Source organism: Halichoerus grypus, chromosome 1 (assembly GCF_964656455.1).
Source record: "Halichoerus grypus chromosome 1, mHalGry1.hap1.1, whole genome shotgun sequence".
Classification (NCBI taxonomy): Eukaryota; Metazoa; Chordata; class Mammalia; order Carnivora; family Phocidae; genus Halichoerus; species Halichoerus grypus.
Window position 1 is genome coordinate 55,659,264 of NC_135712.1, and position 20,350 is coordinate 55,679,613.

Sequence of the window (20,350 nt, forward strand, 5' to 3'; positions counted from 1 at the left end):
ACATAAGAAGGCTGCACAGTGGGTGACATTGTTCATGTGGCTGTTACTAATACTGTTGCTGTGATGCACACCCATAACAGCAGTAGCTGGTGTCTAGAGGACTTTGTCACTGTGCCCCTTAGATTCCAGAGTACCATAAAGAATCATCCACTGCCTGTCACCCTCTCACTCCTCCACACCAAAGATGCTCTTCAGAGACATCTATGTTTGGAGAAGACATGACCATTATCCTAAGAATGTTTCTTTTCTTTTCTTTCTTTCTTTCTTCTTTTTTTTTTTTTTGAAGTATAATCGCCATTTTTTTTTTTTTCCTGGAGAACAGCTTTTCTTTTGTCCTTAAGGACTTAGCTCCTTACATAGGCTTTGGTGGAGGTCATGGGGCAGCACCTGCTGGTCTAAATCGGGGTGGGGATGTTCGGTCCTTCCCTGCTTCACGAGAGCAATTCCTCACTACCTTGCTGTGAATGGCACAATTCACACAATAATGTAGTTTCACATACAGCTTGGGAAGCACATAGGGTCGAAGACACTCGCTTCGGAAATGTCTCTGACGGCGGTGACCTCTGCTATGTTCCGAATAACGAATTTCTTAATGGCCTTGTCCTTGGGCACACAACAGGTGCATTTGGTGCAGCGAATAGGCTGCACGTGGCCGCGGCCCTTTTTGGCATGACCATTATTCCTTCTTTTCTTGGTCATCTTGGAAGTGAGACCCAAGAGATAAGGATGTTTCTTTTAACAGTGTCTTTTGCTTCTGAAGAAACGCATTCCCACTAAATTCCCCTAGAGGAAGAAAGAATAAAAGTTTGATGCATTATATTTCTGGTTCCAGGTATGACAGGTTATGTGGCTGACACTGTAATTTAACTCATCAGTTTTAGTTTTATTACTTATAAAATATAAAAATGCATTTTTTTTTCTTATTTGTGTTTTAGTTCTCGGCCATAAATTAACCCAGGTACTCCTAAACATTACTTGAAAAAATAACATCTATAAAGGACTATATGTTTCAGTTAAATTTTTATATTCATTTTTGGCCAATTTTTAAAAAGAAACATTTAGCCAGGGTTGTGATGTGACGTACAGTGGAAAATATTGAAAGAGGAATCAGAATTTATAGTTTCAGATTTGTTTCAGTTCATAACAGCTAACACTCCTTCCCAAATTCAGAAAACTTCCTCCACGTACTCCCAAGTGTTTCTTGCATTATCTCATAAGAAACATTAGTTTTAGGTGTTCTGTTTCAATAAACTTCAATAGAGGTTTTCTTAGCTTAAAATAAGTCTATGCCAATTTGAAAAATAAGACTTTGATTGCCATGTAGAAATGATTCCAAATAATGTTATTTGCTTTGTGCTATCTCTCTCTTTCTATTATTCGGTTCCTAATGCAAACAAAGATCTGTATGCTAAAAGCAAAGGTAATGTTAACATTTCCCTAAGTGCCATCAGAAAATGTCTCAAAACTTATACTGGTTTTATGACTTCAACAAAAAAGTCATTAACATCATAGTCAATGACAGCCAGTTGTCTACCAGGTTGACTCTAGGTGCATCCTTCTATTTTAGAGCTGGCACTTAAGCTCAGAGCAGATTTTTAACTCCTCAAACCAAGCAAAAATATTTTTATATGTAAAGAAACTTCATTAGGAAAAAAATAATATATCAGCGGGTATTTAGATCAGTACCATATTATTCTATTTTATGCAACATTGTACTTTTAGGAGCCAGAACAAGAAAGTGTACATTAAGAAGCCTTGAAAGTTACAAAACATTGTTTAAATGTAAAGCAAATCTAAGGCACATACAGGAAAGATGACATGTGGGCTCATTTTCAGTAGCACTTGGGTTCTCTTATTTATCCCCTCTGAAAACCTCACCTATCACTTCTCTCCCTTCTCACATCTCCACTCAGCTCACGAGAGTTAACAGTCTCTCTTTATTGTTCTCTGTACTCTTTTTCATTCTATCAGGAAATACCAGAACAGAAAAACAGTAGTGGTACATTGCCTCCACCCTAAAATATAGGCTGTTGTCCACTGAGTGCAAGTTATCTTAAGAATTACTATCACTTAGAAAATATTTATGAAGTCTTTGTGTAAGAATACAATGTCAAAAAGTCAGGATTAGAAAATAGATAGGGTACAGAGACCGACCCTTGGATGAGTAAGGATGTTGATGAACAAGGAAAATAATAGAAAGAAGAAAGAGTTTTCACAGAGACTGGAAGAAAATAAAACAAATATTCCCTTTTCCCTAATAAAATTGGGTCATATTATTGGTAGATTGCATATATTTCTGAGACCAGGGAAGGCAACTGCTCAACAGCATAATTGACAAAATCCTGGAGTACAACAAGAGATCCGCAGTCAAGTCTCTTTCAGCAAGTGCTTCCCCAGGTTATGAAGCAATGCTTAAGTAAACGAGGAATGATCAATATTTGAATTAGTATAACAGCTAATTTAAGGGATAAGAATACTATAAATATGGTGAAAAAAAATTATAAAACTTGGAACCTGGATCTTATAAACCAGAAGTAAGATAGAGGAAACACTGTCCCTGAAAATAATTCAGTAATAACAGCATCTACAGCTGGTGGAGTGTCTGTCATTTACAAAACACTGTGTCAGACACTAGGTGGGGGTGACAAACATGAATGGTGGATGAACTTGGATTCAGTAAAAAAATCTTCTAACTTAGCAAAAGTTCAGAATCTACATACTAGGAGTCATTATAAATTTTAACAAATGATCCATTCCCTTACCTACTAACATTTGAACATATGTTCAAAATATCCAAATATTGATGAAAATATTTACAAAAATATGAATGTTTTGTCTGCAGACCATTACCAGTAAAAAAGTTCTGTGACCTTGTAATAAGTTTCCTGAGCTCACCTAGGAGATGGCATGCACATCTTCCTTAGACTAATTTTCTGTAGACGCAGACTGTGCCATGGTTGGATTGGATCAGCACTTAGTAAATATTTAATAACTTACACTTAGCAGTGAAAGAACCATCCATACACTTTGCATAATGACTGTAATGCCTGAGAAAGATATTGAGTTTATTGGAGAGAAAGCAGCAAAAAATCACAGAATCTGTGCTTGGAGAATAGCTACTAGATTCTTCATGGAGAAATGCCATGGGAATCAGCACAGATAAATCTCCATCATTTAACTTGTGTTTCCTACGGTTCCTTGTATCTAAGCATTACAGCACATAGTATATTGACTTGCATTTAAAAATGTATCAGTGTAGGGGCGCCTGGGTGGCTCAGTTGGTTAAGCGACTGCCTTCGGCTCAGGTCATGATCCTGGAGTCCCTGGATCGAGTCCCGCATCGGGCTCCCTGCTCGGCAGGGAGCCTGCTTCTCCCTCTGACCCTCCCCCCTCTCATGTGCTCTCTCTCTCTCTCTCATTCTCTCTGTCTCAAATAAATAAATAAAATCTTTAAAAATGTATCAGTGTAGAGGGTGAAGAATAAGCAAGGCACGAAAAGTATTATTGATCATCTTGTGAATGTAAAAATAAAGTTAAAAACCACTTCCTGTTCTCTTAACAGTTGCTTTTTTGCCTCTCTCTAGTCTGTTCTTTTTCTAGATGTCCATGAATTTTGGTGTCCCATGTTTCTGTCTTCACACTTCTCATATGACATGCTTACTCTGTAGAATTTTATTTATTCTTCTGTTATTCCCCCAAAAAGGAAAATAAATATGATGTTTTTTCCCCTGAGGCCAAAAGCAACCAGGATCATGAATAAAAAGAAACAATGCAGATCTTACCTATAAAGTAGAAAATTAAATTCTTTCTGAAATTCTATCCCTTGAATTTTATGTTTATCCATCATTTGTTTACTGATGATTTATATAGCCAGCACTGACTCTTGCCTGAATTTTAGCCATGCATTAAAATGTGGAACTAGGGGCGCCTGGGTGGCTCAGTCGTTGGGCATCTGCCTTCGGCTCAGGTCATGATCTCAGGGTGCTGGGATCGAGCCCACATTGGGCTCCCTGCTCAACAGGAAGCCTGCTTCTCCCTCTCCCACTCCCCCTGCTTGTGTTCCCTCTCTTGCTGTGTCTCTCTCTGTCAAATAAATAAATAAAATCTTAAAAAAAAATAAAAATAAAATGTGGAACTAGATTTCTGACAGGTTGCATGAAAGTCAAAACATCCAAGACTAAACTTGGCATGTTTTGCCCCCATCATCCTAACAAAACACCAATACAACCTGCTGCTTCTTCTGGATTCTTTGTCTCAGTTAATTATATGGACATTAAATAGTCATTTAACCTGGAAATCTGTAGCAATCCTTAACTTTTTCAGGTTTCCATGTCCCACTACTAGTAAGATTCATGGATTTTACCTCTTAAATATTTCCTGGATGCATTTCCTGTTCTCAGTCTTCATTGCCATTACGCCTACTTTAATGTCAGCTCTCATCTCTTAGCTAATTTCTTTGCTCTTATTTTGCCCCCACTTATTCATACTGTAGTGATATATTTATCCCAGAGGTTACAGTTTAAGTTTCTTAAACTGGCATATAAAACCCTCCATGATTGTATGCTTCCACTTCCTGACTCAAAACTTCAAGAACATTAAATTGCTTGTAATTCTCCCTGCTCTATAAATACATCCTCCCCTACATAAACCCTGGATATTTTATACTTTGTGCTTCATTATATTGTTTTCTCTTCCTGAGCAGCCCTGCTCCCATCCATTCTGTAACCTTATTCCTCTTCCTCAGGACTCTTATTCCTCCCTTAATGCTCGATTTGCCTTCACTTCCTCCGGAAAGCCGTTCCTCAGCCTTTTCTGCTGGATTCGGTGTTGTGCCTCGTGGGTTCATTAGCAATGACCTGCTTATGTTTGTCTTCCTCACTCTACGGGGAATTCCTTGAAGTCTAAGACCGTTCCTATTTCACCAATGATTTTCCGGTGCTCCATAGAATCTAACTGATCAGTCAATGTTTGAAAAATGAACAACAAAGAGGGTAAATAGAAGTGATCAAGAAAAGAACAAAACTAGTCAATTATGGAACCCACCCCTTAATCTCTGCTATTCTCTTTATATTCTCTATATATTCTATTTATATTCTCTTTATATTCCCTTAATGAGTGTGGATTCTCATTTCTCACTGGTAAGCAGGTGATCTCCTATTATAGATATGGCTGTAATCTTTCTCCAACATCTATTTGGGTGCTGGGCATCTCCCATTTGTATGTTGGACTTTTATCTTCCCGGTAATGGCATCATTCTTCTGTCTTGACACATTACTCTGACTTTTCCATGTTATCATTTGTCCTTCCAGCAATCCAATCCATTAAAAATCTGATATATTCTTTTCTTGTAGTATTTCTCTTTCTGAAATTATTCCTTCCTTTAAAATTTCTCTACCATCATTCCACTTGAAATCCTTATAGCCTTTGTTCTTAAATAGTAGTGTACCACTAGATATCCTTCCTGTCTGATCTGGCTCCACTCTGCTTTTCTTACTTTGGTTTTTTTTTACTTACATTTCCCTTGGACAGAATGGTCTTTCACTAAACTGTCTAAAACTGTCTTTCCTAAACTTTCACTACATAATGAGTACTATGTAATTCATTTTTTCTCTCCCCTCCTCCTTCTCTTTTATTCATTCTTCCTCTGTCCAGAACTCATACTTGAACCTTACACACAGCTATAAAAGCATCTTGAGGGTAAATAATCATTAATGAATTGATGGGGAAAAAAGGTACCACATTCTTGGTTCTCTCTTGGGGTCATTACCTCTTGGCTCTCTGATCTATATCATATTCATTCATGCCTCCTGCCTCTGCTTCTGTACCTTAGCACATCACAATACTTGCTAATTTACCAAAGATTAATTTGTGCTCTATTACACTTAACCTAGAGAGTCAGGCAGCTGAGTGGTGAATAGTAGAGGACTGCCATTAAATAAATTAAAATACATTTTTAGAAAGCCTTAGATAATAATGTCTGAAAAATTTATCCAGAATAACCCAGATATTTTTCTGTATAACAAACCATAACTATTCCCATTGTACTCTTTTGTACATGTCATTAACATTCAATATCAGGGGAAAAATTTTGACCTTGCTTTAGTTAGAAGGATTTATTATAAATCTTACAGAAATGATTTAATGCCCATCGAGTTAAAATAGAACTACTTGGGATAGCTTCACAGGAGAGAGAAAATTCACATTTGAAAGTATTAAAACTCCTCAAAGAGCTTTAGTTAAATTCAAGACTAAGCCAGAAGTCCAGAATAGAGGTCCTCTCAGCCCAGTTACTACCTTTAGCTGATGCTTTCTCTGTGGTTACTCTGTATAAGGGAGGAGATTCTAAAGCTAGGAAGACTGTTTTTTAATAGCTAGCTGGCCAGACCACCAATTGCTTTATGATACTGTGGCTCTGAATACAGTGCAGAATATTATATTAATGGCTTTTTCTTTGACCAGCAAGAACAGGAGAGTTAGGGAATAAAAAGCAGGACCCCTGTTTTCCCTGTTGCAGAATTCTTTGTTCCCTGAACCACAGGCAGGATTAGTTTGAATAGTGGTGTGTAAAATGGATTCAGTCTTATAGATCCTATCACTTTTTATCACTCTGGTAAGGGAGGGTTCAATTTAATAAAACATAGTATTAACTGTATTTGGTTTGTTTAGGACTTTTGTATAGATTAGCAACGCTGGACCCTTCCTGATTTTCTTTTTCTTTTTTCTTTCTTTCTTTTTTTTTCTTTTTCTTTGATGATAGTGTGATTAGCAGTAACAGGAGGTAATAGTGGTGGGAGTGAAGGGAATTTTGAAGGTGCAGCTTTGATAAATATCAGGGATTTGGGACTCACAGGAAGACACTGCACCCCACATTCTTTGTTTGGGAATCTCCGTAATCAGAATCTGTCAGGAAAGTCTCAGTGGTTTTTAATTTCTTCCTAATGTAATAAGCAAAAAAGATCTCTCTTTGGTTGCACTCTGCTCCTAAGTTGTCTATCAGTTGATCTTCAGTCTCACAAATAGAAATTGAATGAATACAAAAACAGTTTTCCTAGTTGGGATTCTGGGCCCCATCCTCAGTTGCAACAACCACCATGTCTCCTCTCCATTCTCACAACCTCAATCTCTGTTTAGTATTTAATTTCCTTTCAACAAACATTTATTGAATGCCAGGCATTGTATTAGGTGTTGAAGGGAGATAGGAGATGAATATAAAACCTAGCCTCTGCCCTTGTTTTCATCACCTTGAAAACTCAATTGTGTCTCATAGAATGATTTATTTGTTTAGTAATCTAGATTAGAAACTAGCCACACAAAATACACCTGGAGGTATAGCTAAGTTCAGATAGTAAATACAGCAAGTCACAGGATCCAGGGTCAGGTTACAGCAGAAGGTAGGGAGACAGGGTCCTGACCAACACATGGATTCCAAAGAACTCTGGTGAAGATGCTATCATGTGGATCCTCCCAGATGACTTTATTTCTTTGTGCCATTTAGAATTAAAGCATGTGTACGCGCATGTACACACACACACACACAAACTGCTTCTGTCTGCAACCAGACATACATGCACAAAAAATATCCAAGTGAGTTGATTGGCATCTGACATTTAATAATTAGTGGTTTCAGAACATCTTTTCTTTTTAATTTAAAATTAGATAAACTGAATATCAAAATGAAAATGAATTGAACCTGTTTTATTCTTTTGTCTAATAATGTTGATGATGATGATTTGCATAAGTCATCCTTTTATCCTAAAGAGATTTAGAAAATGCATTATACAGATATTTTCTGCTCCTATGTAAGTTATAGAATACACAAATATCACCATCTTTATTTTAGAGATAGAGAAACTGAGACACTGAACTGTGTAATGACTTTAAAAAGACAGAAAACCAGGATTAGAGTTCCTAATTTTAGAACCAGATTTTACATTGGAGGCAGAAGTAGATTGTCCAAAAGAAATTTTTCTACTGTTCTTTGGTCTTAATCAGCTTACTTGCTTTCCAGCTAGATTTTAACACACTCAAGAAATCCTAAGAGCAAAGTGATTGTATTGAGCCAGGAAGGGAGGGGAACAGTGCCCTTCGTTCTTTGTTTGGCAGAGCTGGTTTGATAAGAAGAAAGTTTGGGAGGGGTGCCTGGCATGGTCTTGAGTTCAAGCCCCACGTTGGGCTTGGAGCCTACTTAAAAAAAATAAATTAAAAAAAAAAGGAAGAAGGTTTGGGAGTAAGAGGAAATCTTTTCGAATGTAAACTGGTACTATTGTTTTTTTTTTGTGGGCTGAACCAAAAATAAACTGTTCTGAGGAGCAAAGTTTCTAAGGGGAAGAATGATAGTCATGATCTTTGCTTTCTTCCCAAATTCATTGCAATGGGAAGACAACATAAAATAGTTACCCTGACTTCAAGCCCAGCTTTAACCTTCTGATGATTTGAAATCTAGGTATTTTAAATTAAGCATTTTTATTATGCTTTAATTTTAAAAGACACATGAGTTTAAAAATAGCTGTATTTCCAAGATGCTGGAACAGTTTTGTAAATTTCATGAATTGTTTACACTTTTCCCTTTCATACTTCCAAACAGTTTGCAAATAGCTAAGAAATTCTTTGTGACAGTTTAAGCAGCCTGCTGTTGACGCAGTGCCTAACATGTTTTGACAGACGTGGGAGCTTTCCAACACATAAATTGCTATTGTATTTCAGCACAACTCAAATTTCAACCACCTGCATTAGAAACAAATGCAAGATATTTTTTTTTGGCAACTGGTACTGTTTTTGGCTTTTTAGAAGGAACTTTGCAGGGGTGCTTGTGTGGTTCAGTTGGTTAAGCATCTGCCTTTGTCTCAGGTCATGATCCTGGGGTCCTGGGACCCAGCCCCGTATGTTGGGCTCCCTGCTCAGTGGGGAATCAGCTTCTCCCTCTCCCTCTGCCACCTCCCCACCACTTGTACTCACTCTCTCGCTCTCAAATAAGTAAATAAAATCTTAACAAAAAAAAAAGGAACTTTGCAGTAGATGCGAGGAGTGGTTATATATATATGAAAGTATAAATAAATAAATAAATAAATAAATAAATAACCACACTGACACATAGAGTCTTAGGTCTGAGGAGGACTTAAATATCCAGTCAGTTCCCCTTTTCCCAAGCAGTTTCACCTACTTCTGGCAGACATTCATTTGCATGTCATGATCTCACCTATTCTACCAACAGAGCCTCATCTGCTGGATTATGTAATTATCTGTGAAGATATTCTTTTAAAATCTAAATAGCCATGACATAAGGAAAGGTTTAGTGGAAAGGGAATAGGATCTGGGATCAGAAGGACTTATTTTCATGTCCTAACTTCATCTCTGACCCTGTGTACAACTTGTAATTTTTTTAATCATTGGAAATCTCATTTCCCTTATCTGCAAGATGGAAATAATAACAGCTTCATTAATTATTATAAGAAATAAATGATATAAGCTATGTAAAGTTTCTAGCATTGTACTTGCTACCAGATATGGATGTTTTTATTTAGTCCTTATATAAACAGTATGAGAAAGATATTACCTATATTTTATAGAAGAATAATCTGAAGTTCAGAGTGGTAATATGGTTTCTGTGAATTTCTGTGTTAAGTAAAAAATAATCACCAGGACAGCCAAATAACCTCTTACTTATTAGAGCAAGTAAACATTGGAATCTTCACACGTTTTCCAACATTTCAAATCCATCTCTCAGTTATCCCTAGGGTAGGTGTGGTGCCCATTTTTTCACAGTCCATACACCAAAGGTAAATGAATTAAATAAAAATAGAATCAAGATTGCCACTGTAAATAGTTCTTTATCATTGAACACACAGACATTAATGGCAAGTATTAATTGAATTTTAAACTTTGATTAACAGTTTTCATAAGCATGTATTAAACACCTGTCTCCCCCTCTAGACTGAAAGTTTCAGGAAAGCAGGGAACACATATATATGCTGTATCCCCAGTGCCTGACACATAGTAGTTATCTCTAAATATTTAAATGAATACTATTAATTAATATTTTTACAGTGGTATAAAATTCCACTTTTTTTTCAGTATACGCTTATTTCTATTTCTGGAATTTTTCTTCATAATCTACATTTTCTTTCTTTCCTAAATAAAATACATTCTCATTGTTAAGGAAGATTTAGAAAATACAGACAAGATAAAGAAAAAAATATTCACCATGTGATAGTTTGCTGTTCTGCTTTTTTAAAGAATTGAAAATCAATTTTAGTTGGACTTCAGTAAGTGTAGATGTGGTCCCTGGGGATTTCTTAGTCTAACCACAGGATTCTTCCCATTACAAGAGATAAAGCTTAATAATGGCATTGTTTGCTTTGAAGTTTCAGCCAGATGTCCCAGGGAAAGATGACAGAAACTCCCCCACGTGGTTTTGTTATCATTTTGGTAAAATTTGTTTAGGGAGTCACTCCCCTCAGGAATCTTAAAATTAATCTTTTATTTTGCCTTTTGATTTTCCCACAGTGAAGCAGGAATATTATATATATATATATTATATATATATATATATATATATAATAATACGTCTATTCGGTTCAGGTTAATTTTAAGTCATCTTTGGACTCTGAAAACTTCAAGCAATTTCTTTTAAGAATGCTTACATAGGTAGCTAGTATTTCAGCTCTGAACACTAAAGTTTGACTAAAAATATGTATCAGTTGCGTTTATGAATGGAGCAAGAATTTGTCTCAATACTAAATTACTGGATCATAGCCTTTAACTTCAAAAAGTTCCATAGTGACATGCCTGGAGACTTGGGATTCTTTTAAAACTTGTTAATTAAAAAAAATTTCCATGACGTATTTAAAGGTGAACTTACTTTATTTTTGCTTTGCTCTCTATACCCATTTTTTTTAAGCATACAGCTTTTTTCAGTTATATCTTTTGATTCACTTCTGTTATTTTCAATTCTTTTTTTTTCTTAGAACATCTAAACATCTTTTTATAATGTTGATTTTTAAAAAGTGAAGTGGTACAAATATACAATTACATACTCAAACAAAACCAAAGGACATTAAAAATCAGCAGTTCCCTGCCCCTCACCTCTCTCCATCCTTTTCTATATATAGTTCTAATCTCATTTAACTTTTTGCTATAAATTCTATTACTTAGCTCCATGTGTTAAAGTAATATTTTATACTGCTATATATTGATATATCCATTTGAAATATGACCTATTGAGGAGCTGGGTTTGAGGCTTTTAGCATCATCCTACTTTTTTTTATGTTATGTTATACTAATATACTAATGAAGTATAGTACTTCATTAGTTTTTGATGTAGTATTCCATGATTCATTGTTTGCGTATAACACCCAGTGCTCATTGCAATACGTGCCCTCCTTAATACCCATCATGAGGCTAACCCATCCAACCCCCCTCCCCTCTGAAACCCTCAGTTTGTTTCCCAGAGTCCATAGTCTCTCATGGTTTGTCTCCCTCTGATCCCCCCCCTTCATTTTTCCCTTCCTTCTCCTAATGTCCTCCATGCTATTCCTTATGTTCTACATATAAGTGAAACCATATGCCAATTGTCTTTCTCTGCTTGACTTATTTCACTTAGATAATCCCCTCCAGTTCCATCTATGTAGATGCAAATGATGGGTATTCATCCTTTCTGATGAACATTGTATATATGGACTACGACTTCTTTATCCATTTGTCTGTGTTCTGAAGGGCATCTTGGCTCCTTCCACAGTTTGGCTGTTGTGGACATTGCTGCTATGAACATTGGGGTACATGTGCATCTGTATCTTTTGGGTAAATACCCAGTAGTGCAATTGCTGAGTCATAGGGTAGCTCTATTTTTAGCTTTTTGAAGAAGCTCCATACTGTTTTCCAAAGCATCATCCTTTGCATTCCCTGTCTTCCAAAAACTTTTGGTTATATCAACAGTGTTTACATCATTATGATTATATAAATATTAGTCATTACTGAGCCAAAGAATATACTATTATTTCAGTGGTATACTACCTTTAGTTTGTTTTGGAGTTGGTAATTGCTTTTAGTTTTGCTTGGTTTTCTATGTGCCTAAAACAATCATTTACTAAATGGTTCAACAGAGCTGGGAAATGCCTAGTAATAAAATATCCCCAAACATTCAAAGATATCATATAGTCTGTAGTTCGATTTTTATTCTTCTTGGAAACTACCTGCTCCCAACTCTCTAACCTTATTCTCTGCCATGGGCTCTTGCTCTCCAAGCCTGCCCCACAGCTGCTGCCCTGGAACTTCTTAGTAAATCTTCCACATTGAACCCCCAGTTTTCTATACCATGTCTACCTCTCTCATTTATTCTGCTGAAATGTGCCTCCAGTAACCTCCCAAGAAGGGGAAAGGGAAATAGGTAGTAAACTTCTGAATTATTAGCTGTCTGAAAATATCTTTATTTTACCCTTCCTGCTTGACTGGTAGTTTGGGTGAGAATAGAGTACAAGGCTAAAAATCATTTTCCCTGGGAAGTTGGAAGGCATCATTCCTTGGTCTTTTAGTGTCCAATCTGGCTGATGAAAATTCCAAATGCTATTATGATTCCCTTTCCTTTGATTGTGTTTTGTTATTTGTTTTTGCATTATTTTCTGGAAGGTTTTAGAGTCCCTTTTATGCCTCTTGTTTTGAAATTTTTATTTAAGTCATTAGCCTAGTCATCCTGAGAAATTTTATATGCATAATTAATTTCTCTCTAGTTTTTCAGACTTTTATTTTGAAGGGGGCATCATGGTGAAATTTCATAATTGTTGGATTTTGAACCTTTCAAATAGATCTTCAAAGACTATCAGTAGTTTATCTTGTCTTTTCCATGTTCTTTTCTGAGGGATTTACTTGGCTTTATCTAGTAGCACTTCTGATTTTTAACTTCAGTTATATTTTAATTTAAAAGTCTATTTCTTATTATCTTTCTTTCCTAATAGCAGTTATGCTTATTTATCTGTCTTTAATATTTATTATTCATTAATATTTTTCTGTTATTTTTAGCTGAATGCATTTCTTTTTTTAATCTTTTTTTAAAATTTAAATTCAATTAATTAACATATAATGTATTATTTGTTTCAGGGGTACAGGTCATGATTCATCAGTCTTATATAAACCCCAGTGCTTATTACAACACATACCCTCCCCAATGTCCATCACCCAGTTACCCCATCCCTCCACCCTCCTCTCCTCCAGCAACCCTCAATTTGTTTCCTATGATTAAGAATCTCTTATGGTTTGTCTCCCTCTCTGGTTTCATCTTGTTTCATTTTTTTCTCTCTCTTTCCCTATGATCCTCTGCCTTGTTTCTTAAATTCCACATATCAGTGAGATCATATGATAATTGTCTTTCTCTGATTGACTTATTTCGCTTAGCAAAATACCCTCTTGTTCCATCCACGTCGTTGCAAATGGCAAGATTTCATTTTTTCGATGGCTGCATAATATTCCATTGGATATATCTACCACATCTTCTTTTTCCACTCATCTGTCAATGGACATCTGGGCTCTTTCCATACTTTGGCTATTGTGGACACTGCTGTTATAAACATTAGGATGCAGGTGCCCCTTTGGATCACTACATTTCTATCAGTAGTGCAGTTGCTGGGTTGTAGGGTAGCTCTATTTTCAACTTTTTGAGGAACCTCCATACTGTTTTACAGAGTGGCTGCACCAGCTTGCATTCCCACCAACAGTGTAGGAGGGTTCCCCTTCCCCTGCATCCTCGCCAACATCTGTTGTTTCCTGACTTGTTAATTTCAGCCATTCTGACTGGTGTGAGGTGGTATTTCATTGAGGTTTTGATTTGGATTTCCCTGATGCTGGGTGAGTTGAACACTTTTTCATGTGTCTGTTGGCCATTTGCAGAAATGTCTGTTCCTGTCTTCTGCCCATTTCTTGATTGGATTAGTTGTTCTTTGGGTGTTGAGTTTGATAAGTTCTTTATAGATTTTGGATACTAGCCCTTTATCTGATATGTCATTTGCAAATATCTTCTCCCATTCTTTCGGTTGTCTTCTGGTTTTGTTGACTGCTGTGCAAAAGCTTTTTATCTTGATGAAGTCCCAGTAGTTCATTTTTGCCCTTGCTTCCCTTGCCTTTGGAAACATGTCTAGCAAGAAGTTGCTGTGGCCGAGGTAGAAGAGGTTGCTGCCTGTGTTCTCCTCTAGGATTTTGATGGATTCCTGTATTACATTTAGGTCTTTCATCCATTTTGAGTCTATTTTTGTGTATGGTGTAAGGAAATGGTCCAGTTTCATTCTTCTGCATGTGGCTGTCCAATTTTCCCAACACCATTTGTTGAAGAGACTGTCTTTTTTCCATTGGACATTCTTTCCTGCTTTGTCAAAGATTAGTTGACCATAGAGTTGAGGGTCCATTTCTGGGTTCTCCATTCTGTTCCACTGATCTATGTGTCTGTTTTTGTGCCAGTACCATGCTGTCTTGATGATTACAGCTTTGTAATAGAGCTTGAAATCCGGAATTGTGATGCCACCAGTTATAGGTTTCTTTTTCAACATTCCTTTGGCTGTTCTCGGGGTCTTTGCTTGTTTATCTGTCTTTTAATATTTATTATTCATTAATTTTTTAGACACTGAGTCTTCTCTTGATTCTCAATATATATTATATGTATATAATATATATATGAAATTTTCATCTGTTCCCTACACTTAGTTTTTTTCTTTTTTTTACTTTTTTGTTGTAGTTTTGTTTTGAATTCCTTTAACTTCTTTCTACATTGAAAACATTCTTTAATGTTTATTTATTCTTTTTTTTTTTTTTTTTTTTAAAGATTTTATTTATTTATTTGAGAGAGAGAGAATGAGAGAGAGCACATGAGAGGGGGGAGGGTCAGAGGGAGAAGCAGACTCCCTGACGAGCAGGGAGCCCGATGTGGGACTCGATCCAGGGACTCCAGGATCATGACCTGAGCCGAAGGCAGTCGCCCAACCAACTGAGCCACCCAGGCGCCCAATGTTTATTTATTCTTAATGTTTAATTATTCTTTAAATAATGTTTGTCTGTCCATTCGTATTCCAGAAGTACCAAAAAGCTCATTAAGGGTGAGTGCCTTGTGGAAGAGTAGTCTTGTGAGTTGGTAAATTAGTTACTTCTATACTGAGCAGGAAGAAAGCTAGCCTTTTAATTCAGGGACCACAAAATGTCCCAATAAAGACTTCTTTTCTTGGGCTGTAGAGTCTACCCACGATGACACCATTTCTAGCTTCTTGTCCAGGATGCAGAACTGAAGATCCCTACTTCCAAATTCTAGGCAAGAGAAGGAGAAGGCTCCCAAGAGTGTGCAGTTTTTAGACTCCCTTGCATCCCATTTTCACTCCTACATGCCCTCTTGCTCTGCACAGTGCCTCTGTCACATAGCCTTGTGCCTTTCAGAGAACAGACAACTGTTGTTCTGCCAGTGCAAGGGGATGTGGGGAATGATCCTCTAACTATAGGCATGGGGAAGGGAACCTGGGATGTTCCAAATGCCCTGTATACAGTCTTCCAACTAATCTGTCTTTCCACTCTTCATCTGACTCACTTTCTTGGTACCTGGTACCTCCAGTAGTTAAGCTTATCAAAGGCTTTGGGGCAAATTGCCTCATTTTTTCATAGTTTACCTGTAGCCACCTGGATTGTTACTTTACCCAAGCAAATCACTTATTCCTTCTTGTGTTTTCCACCCTCCAAATATTTATTAAAATCTTTCATACATCCTACTCAGATTTCCAAAACATTTAAAAATGTCTTTGGGTCTTGGTTTTCACAGTTGATCTCTAAGTCTGCCTTGTTAGTAGGATACTAATCATACTCCCTTTATCTTATCTGCAGAAAATTTTAAGGCCCTACATTGGTCCTTCTGTGTTTAATTTAGCCTCACTCTGTTTGGCTGCTATTTGAAATCTCTCCTGAAGTCCATGCTATTAAGCTTATTTGTGCAGTTCTCCACAACCTTGCCTGCTGAGCCCACGCTGCTGAGCTGTGGTGGGAGCTTCAGACACTATGAAGTGTTTGAGCTCCTTAAAGAGGAATCACCAAAGACCACTGTTCCCAACAATTTCCCTAGGTTTTCTTCTATTTAAAAAAAATTTTTTATTTAAGTTCAAGTTATCATATAGTGTATTATTAGTTTCAGGGGTAAAATTTAGTGATTCATCAGCTGCATATAACACCCAGTGCTCATTACATCAAGTGCCCTCTTTAATGCCCATCACCCAGTTTCCCCATCCCCCCACCCACTCCCTTTCAGGAACCTTCAGTTTGTTTCCCATAGTTAAGAGTCTCTTATGGTTTGCCTATGGTTTTTATCTTATTTTATTTTTCCTTCCCTTCCCCAATGTTCATCTGTTTTGTTTCTTAAATTCCACAGATGAGTGAAATCATATGGTATTTGTCTTTCTCTGACTGACTTATTTCACTTAGTGTAATAAACTCTAGCTCCATCCACATCGTTACAAATGGCAAGATTTCATTCTTTTTGGTGGCTGAGTAATATTCCATATTCCATTTTGTGTGTGTGTGTGTGTGTGTGTGTGTGTGTGTGTACCACCTCTTTTTTATTCATTCATCCGTCGATGGACACCTGGGCTCTTTCCATGTTTTGGCTATTGTGGACATTGCTGCAATAAACATTGGGTGCATGTGCCCCTTTGAATCACTATTTTTGTATCCTTTGGATAAATACATAGTAGTGCAATTGTTGAATCGTAGGGTTGTTCTATTTTTAACTTTTTGGGGAACCTCCATACTGTTTTCCAGAGTGGCTGCACCAATTCCCTTCCTACTAGCAGTGTAAGAGAGTTCCTTTTTCTCCACATCCTCGCCAACATCTGTTGTTTCTTGTGTTGTTAGTTCTAGCCATTCTGACTGGTGTGAGGTGGTGCCTCGTGGTTCTGATGAGTTTTCTTCCTTTTCTTCTCTTCTTCTTTTCTCCCTTTCCTACTTTTCTCCTGGGATCGTATACAATACTACCGGCCTCCCACTACTTCCTGCCAGATAGTTTTCAGCAATTCACTGTCTCTTTCTGGGTAGAATTGAAGCATTTATTGGTCTGTTTGGGTGTATCACACTGACCCTGGAGGACTGTTAGAGCAGTACTCACATAATATCACAGATGGCTCACTTTTTCCAATGCTCGGGTTTGTACAGGTATTGATCTTTGTGCTGGGAGGGAAGAGATAAATGGTAAGGGTATTTCTGCTTCCTTAGTCCTGAGCATAGCACTAGTGGACCAATGATTACATTTCAGTGTATGTAAAACTTTATAGTTAGGGGATTTCCAGCGAATGCTGGCAATGGTGATTTTCTGCTTAATTTTCAGTGTTATTTCAAATTCTGGTCATCTTTATGTCTTACTAAATACTTTTAAGAGGGAAGTCAAGAGATATTTTTAAGTTTTTTGTAAGACACCATTTTAAATGGTAACTTCATATAGTTTTATTTAAAACAGTAACGTTATGTACATTTCCATATATTCACCAAATCTGATAAGCTCTGTTCAGTAAGAGTGAAGTCACATTTTGGAGATAGTTGCTAATATAATACAAAAATAATTGGTTGGTAATGCTTACTATGTGTAGGTTCACAACCCTTTCAGGAGCTTTCCTGTGTAATCCAAAATAGGCCCTGTATGCATAGAACAAGGAGAGACCAAAGAGGCAGGCCACTCCAGGTTGGTAGGTGGCAGTTTTGATACTAGCAAAGGGAGCTTACATAGGAGATTTCTCATGGGCAGCAGCAAGATGCATGGATCCCTCCACTTGCCCTCCAAATCTTTGAAGCTTATCTAGAGGCCCTAACTGGACTTCCATCATGTATACCATGCAGGTGTTTTCAACATCACATCACCATCTCAAGGTTATGTCCTTGGAGCAGCCTCTGGGAGGAGGAAAGGCAAGTAGAACCCAATTCCTAAGACAGTGGACTGGATGAAGAGTCTCCTAGTGTCGGGGTCCAGCTCACAGGTCAATTGGCGGTCATGTCTTTTGGATCATGTTCTCCAACGCTATGTTTCAAGAAGGACAAAAACAGCTACTTCCTGACATTTTGCCTTCTAAATTTTTAATGTCATGCAAAAGTCCTACAGCAAAATATCAGCTGCAATGTTTTATAAAAAGAAAACTCAGTATCTATGAAATTAGGTGGTTAGAAGGAGAAAAGGAACAGATATGGAGAAAACACATTAAAGTTTTATTTTTAAATTCCACTAGGGTCTATTTGAGTATACTTTTTAGTTAGCTAAGGTTGTAACTGCTATTACAGGCAAAAAAGAAAATTAAAATGGAGAGCAGATTATGCCTCATAAAGATGTAAACAAGAAATGCCTAATAGGAAAGCTTTAACACATAAAGTATCTCTAAATGTTATTTTCATTGACCCTGTTAGAATAATAGTACCATTATTATGGTGCACTAGCTAAGAGCAGACAACACCTTAGTGTAATATTGGGTAAGTTATTTAGCATATCTGATTCTCAGTTTTCTCCTTTGCAAAATGCACAATCATAGGTTTGTAATAAGGATTAAATAAGGCAATGTTAAAGCAAGTGGTAGCTCTTGGTGCATAGTAAATACTAAAAAATGGGGTAGGTTTTTGTAAAAAAATAAATTCTGTGTATTAATATTCTGAGAAATTTTTCTTTTTTTTTTTTAAGATTTTATTTATTTGAGAGAGAGAGAGAGCACAAGCAGGAGGGGAGTAGAGAGAGAAGCAGACTCCCCACTGAGTGGGGAGCTTGATGTGGGACTCAATCCCAGGATGCTGGGATCATGACCTGAGCTGAAAGCAGACGCTTAACCGACTGAGCTCCCAGGCGCCCCCTGAGAAATTTTTTCTTTTCATGGATTTCAGTTTGTAGATTTAAATGTGTCTTCCTTTCTTTACTTTGGTAGCCCATGCTATGTGAATTACCTGTTCTTACTTGCTCACTAGAACTAATAAAAGAAATGATGTTGTGTTGATTACACAGTAATGAGCTTTATATCCATAATTCCAAGAATACTGTGAGTGCATTATAAATATTTGTTGAATTAATACCAAAAATTAAGCCAGCCCTTCTTTATTTATTAAAACCACATGAGTTTAACATGTAGAATGTCTGGATAATGCTTAAGGACTACCAGTTATCTCTAAACCTCACTCTTCAATATTAAATATAGATGAAAGCTATTGATGTAGATAATTTATCCGTGCAATTATGGGTTGGGGATGTTTCCCCTGTTCCTTAGGTGGGAAACAATTTAGACATTCTTCATGAAAAGATTACCTCCATTTTTCTTTAAACACCTGCAATGGAGAGTGTTATACTCTACTCTTTGTACCTCTGTCCAGTAGGTGATGTTCAAAGCTCTGGGCTCATTGAGAGGTTTGAAGAATTACAACACATACTCCCTGTCTCTAAAAACTTATGAGACATTTGGAGGTATAAACTATAGGACTCAAAAACTTTCAGTGCATTAATTGAATAATACACCCAAACTCTACAGATGGAATAGATAGGGTTGAACAAAGAATATTTTATAAAGAAATTGACACTTGAGTTGGGCTTTGAGGGAAGGGTAGCCATTGGCTGTAAGAAGAGGAGAGAGAGTGAACAAAATAGAGGCAGGAATAGGAATGGTACATTCAGAGTTCTTGAAGTTATTGTAAATCTCTTTTCTGTTGTTCTTACATGCAGTTTGTTAGCAGTGAGCATATTTTAATTTGATGGTGTTTCTGGGAGTGATATGAATATATTGCCACTAAACAATGTTCGGGTGGAAAAACATGATAATGCATGTGAAATAACCAAATCTAGAATTCAGGCATATCTAGAGGCTCAGTATAATTTTTTCCCTTCAGGTTTTCCTTCTCATCCTTGGTTTGAGCTGAATTTATGACTTTTATCCTCCCTGTAGTCTTTCAGTGGAAATACGCTTATTTAAACTATACCAGAAAAATAAAACTAAAGGTGATTCCCGTTGAGGGGAGTTAGAGATTGGGTTCTCTTGGAAGCAGATTCTGATGTGAAAGGAAGCCTGGAAAAAGTTTGTTAGGAAGTGCTCTTAGAATCAACATCTGTGGAAAAGAAGGCAAAGAAGCAGGTTCAGCCGAGGAAGAACTTCAGTCCTGATGCAGGCTTACTGAATGTCCCAGCTAACCCTGCAGGTTGTTCTGAAATGGGGATGGCATTCCTTAGCACGCGGTGGTGTGGCGAGGGACCAGGAAAGAGGTAGGATTGGGGCTGAGACAGCTTTCTATAGCTGAGGGCAATTTCTTGAGAGGACTGAGACCTCTGAGCTGTTAGCACTCTCTTCCCATTTTTGGAGGAGTAATCATTAGTCCTGAGCAGGGTCTGGCCAGC

At 37.1% G+C, this 20,350-nt stretch overlaps 1 pseudogene; it reads right to left on the reverse strand.

The window, feature by feature from the left end:
* Window positions 1-278: 278 nt before the first annotated feature.
* Window positions 279-703, reverse strand: LOC118553514 (small ribosomal subunit protein eS26 pseudogene; annotated as a pseudogene).
* Between the last annotated feature and the right edge of the window lie 19,647 nt (window positions 704-20,350).